This window comes from Bos grunniens, chromosome 15 (genome assembly GCF_055505025.1).
Source record: "Bos grunniens cultivar Pamir isolate PY7600 chromosome 15, Bosgru_T2T1.0, whole genome shotgun sequence".
Classification (NCBI taxonomy): Eukaryota; Metazoa; Chordata; class Mammalia; order Artiodactyla; family Bovidae; genus Bos; species Bos grunniens.
Window position 1 is genome coordinate 73315192 of NC_141179.1, and position 4209 is coordinate 73319400.

Below are 4209 nucleotides of genomic sequence, written 5' to 3' on the forward strand. Positions count from 1 at the left end.
TCTAAAACCAGCTTGAACATCAGGAAGTTCACGGTTCACATGTTGCTGAAACCTGGCTTGGAGAATTTTAAGCATTACTTTACTAGCATGTGAGATGAGTGCAATTGTGCGGTAGTTTGAGCATTCTTTGGCATTGCCTTTCTTTGGGATTGGAATGAAAACTGACCTTTTCCAGTCTTGTGGCCACTGCTGAGTTTTCCCAATTTGCTGGCATATTGAGTGTAGCACTTTCACAGCATCATCTTTCAGGATTTGGAATAGCTCCACTGGAATTCCATCACCTCCACTAGCTTTGTTCGTGGTGATGCTTTCTAAGGCCCATTTGACTTCACATTCCAGGATGTCTGGCTCTAGGTCAGTGATCACACCATCGTGATTATCTGGGTCGTGAAGATCTTTTTTGTACAGTTCTTCTGTGTATTCTTGCCATCTCTTCTTAATATCTTCTGCTTCTGTTAGGTCCATACCATTTCTGTCCTTTATCGAGCCCATCTTTGCATGAAATGTTCCTTTGGTATCTCTGATTTTCTCGAAGAGATCTCTAGTCTTTCCCATTCTGTTGTTTTCCTCTATTTCTTTGCACTGATCACTGAAGAAGGCTTTCTTATCTCTTCTTGCTATTCTTTGGAACTCTGCATTCAGATGTTTATATCTTTCCTTTTCTCCTTTGCTTTTTGCTTCTCTTCTTTTCACATAATAATAAGGTGTTATTAAATTACGTGAGTTGTGCTATGCTTAGTTGCTTTGCCATGTCTGACTCTTTGTGACCTCATGGACTGTAGCCCACCAGGCTCCTCTTTCCATGGGGATTCTCCAGGCAAGAATACTGGAGGGGGTTGCCATGCCCTCCTCCAAGGGACCTTCCTAACCCAGGAATCGAACCCAGGTCTCCCACATTGCAGGTCTCCTGCATTGTGAATTCTTTGTGAATTCATTCTGAATCCTCCAAGGTGAATTCTTTACTCTCTGAGCCACGAGGGAGGGCCATGAATACTGGAGTGGGTAGTCTATCCCTTCTCCGGGTATCTTCCCAACCCAGGAATCGAACTGGGGTCTCCTGCACTGCAGGCAGATTCTATACCAGCTGAGCTATCAGGAAAGCCCCATCACTAAATTATACTTTGTAGTAAAAAGAATAATCAAAAGACATTAAAAATATGATAGAAACCAACATAAGATTTTATCGAAAATCATTCATTAAAATCTAAGTCTGAAGTTCAGTGCACACTTTGTCGAATTTGAATTGCTTTTCCTATTTTGAGTCTTTAGTTAAGGTTCCTTGAGAAGAGAATCTGAAATCACAAAAGGAAATCAATACCACAGTTGACCAAGGCCAGGTTCAATACTGCTGCCCACATTGGAGTGCAGTGAAGGAAAACAGTATTCATTAGTCATATAATAACTACATGGCCTCCCGCTTATCTCAGAAATTTCTCCAAGGAACACAACCATTTCCCTCTTATTATTTCTTATTGATTTTTACCACCCATCAAGAGGCAGAGAGGAGTTGTTATCGAGGAAGGTGAGACCAGAGAGGGCAAAAGGAGTGGGGAATACTGCACAGCTCCTCAGATGTGATAGCACACAGGCATGCAAAGCTTTCAACTCATAGCTCATTTTTCTGGGTATTCAGTTCTCTGATCCTCTGATCCAAGCTGATTCTGTGAGAGTAAGAATTCTATTTGCTCACCTGAAGCCTAGGTTCAAAAGAATTTGAGGGCAGATCACTGGATTGATAATTCCATCATTATCATTATTATCCTGTTGTTATTACACATATTAACATATATACAAATATACTAATATTATCATAATTTCAGCTATTTTTTAATTATGAATGATTATCACAGCTAACATTTACTTTCATCATCAGTGAGCTCTCCCCTGAGCAGCCAAGGTTTTCAGAGGATCCCTGAGATGTCAATAGCAGACAGGACCTGTTTCTTACAACATGTGAAGAAACTTAACACATGCAGTGTTTAAGTGTTCTGTTCTAAGGGTTTTACATTCAGTAAGTCACTTAATTCTCAGAACAACTCCATGGGGAAGGTATTTTAATGAAAGCCTCTATTTAACAAATGAGAAACTGAGGCATGAAATCTAGGAAGTTATACAAGGTCACATAACTATGAAGTGGTGGAAGGGAACTTGAGAAAGCAGTGTGCTTCTAAACGCTCAGTCACGACTGCTCTGCAAACTGGCTTCACAGGAGATGAAGCTCTTTCAAAGAGGAACATTTTAACCTAGATTTATGTTGTTCACAGAGACCCCTTGTAGCCAAAGCGTAGTAGAGGTAGCAATTCTGATCATTTCCTAAGTGGTTAGGTTTTATCTTGCCAATGACAAATACTAGCACTTTGTCTTTATCTAAGATCATGATTTTATCAATCTTTTAAGATCAAAAAATTGCGGAAATACTATGTATCAGATCCTATTAAGACCTTACAAATACTATGTTCATATATTTATTGATTTGCTGAATGTTTGGTATATTAAAACATCTGGTCTTGTTCTAGGCATGAGGCACAGAACATGACAATCCTTGCAAAGCCTGTGCTCTTTTGTGCTTTCTTCTGGTGCAGAGTTTCTCAGCCTAGGCCACTGTGAACATTTTGGGGCAGATAAGTATTTTTGTGGAGAGCTCCCTAATCTATTGTAGAATGTGTAGCAGGAATCTAGTCATGGGAACCAAACATACCTCCAGGTATTGCTAAATGTTCCCTGGGGGGAACAAAACCACCCCCAGCACCACTGTTCTAGTATAAATCAAATTGAAAATAAATGAAGAAGTGAATCAGCAAAAGATAAAAAGGATCACATTGTGAAAAATTGTTCTGCAAAGTATTAAAAGACTTATATTTTAGGAAACAATAGTGTGGCTACTTTACACTGGATGGTCAAGACGACCTCTTTGAGGAGACAGCATCTAAACTCAGATCTGAATGTCAAGAAGGAAGATTAAGGAAAATAGCATTCTGAGTACCGGGTGAACTAGGGCAAAGTCCCCGAGAAAGCAAAAGCTTTAACTCGTTCCAGGGTCAAAAAGCCCAGATGGATAGGAAAGAATGAGAAAAGAGAGAGTAGTTGAAGGCCAAATCACAAAAGAAAACACAGCACCAATCCACAAACCATGCAAAAGGCATCCACTGGAGAGCTTCAAGCAGAATACTCTACTATGTACAGGGTGGACTGTAGAGAGATAAGAGTAACAGCAAGAAAACTGGAGAGCTGGAATACTGCTGCAGTATTAGAATGGAAAACCAGTGGTGGATTGGAAGAAGATGGTATAGGTGGGGGTGGAGGAAAATGAATTATCTGATTGAGTGAACAAATGACATTTATCAGAACTTGCTGATGTACTGAATGTGATAAGGAAGACAGAGAAATACCACCCTTCCTCCTTCCTTTTACTCTCTGGAACAAGAGAACGAACAGTGGTTGAGAAGAGTGAGAATAGAGTGAAGGGAAGACATTCAGACCTAAGAGTTTTAGTTTGCCTCTACTTAATTTTAGTTTGCTGCTGTGCTTAGTCACTCTGTGGTATCTGACTCTTTGCAACCCCATGGACTGTAGCCTGCCAGGCTCCTCTATCCATGGAGATTCTCCAGGCAAGAATACCAGAGTGGATTGCCACGCCCTCCTCCAGGGGATCTTCCCAACCCAGGGACTGAAGCCACATCTCCCTCACTGCAGGCAGATTCTTTACCATCTGAGCCAGGGAAGCCTAAGAATACTGGAGTGGATAGCCTATTCCTTCTCCAGGGGAACTTCCCAACCCAGGAATAGAACCAGGGTCTCCTGCATTACAGGCAGATTCTTAACCAACTGAGGCACCAGGGAAGCCCTTAGTTTTAGTTTGCATATGTTAAATCTGAGCTGCCTCTTAGACATTCATGTGCAGATACCATGTACGCAGTTGAAGCTCCAGGGTCAGGCCAGAATTAGAGACAGAGTTTGGGAATATTATCTTAGGTATTATATAGTTTTTAAGTCGAGGGTCTGGATTAATCTATCCATGGAGACTCACTTGAAAGACAAAATAAAGGGACCCAGGAAAAAAAATAGCAGGACTCACCAAGATTTAGAGATAGACCCTGAAAGACAGGGAAAGTAAAGGAAGAAAGTGAGAAAGAATCAGCCATGAATACTGAGGAAGGGTGACAAGCTGGATGGAAAAACTACGTTGATTATCAGGAATTACCTGAAATA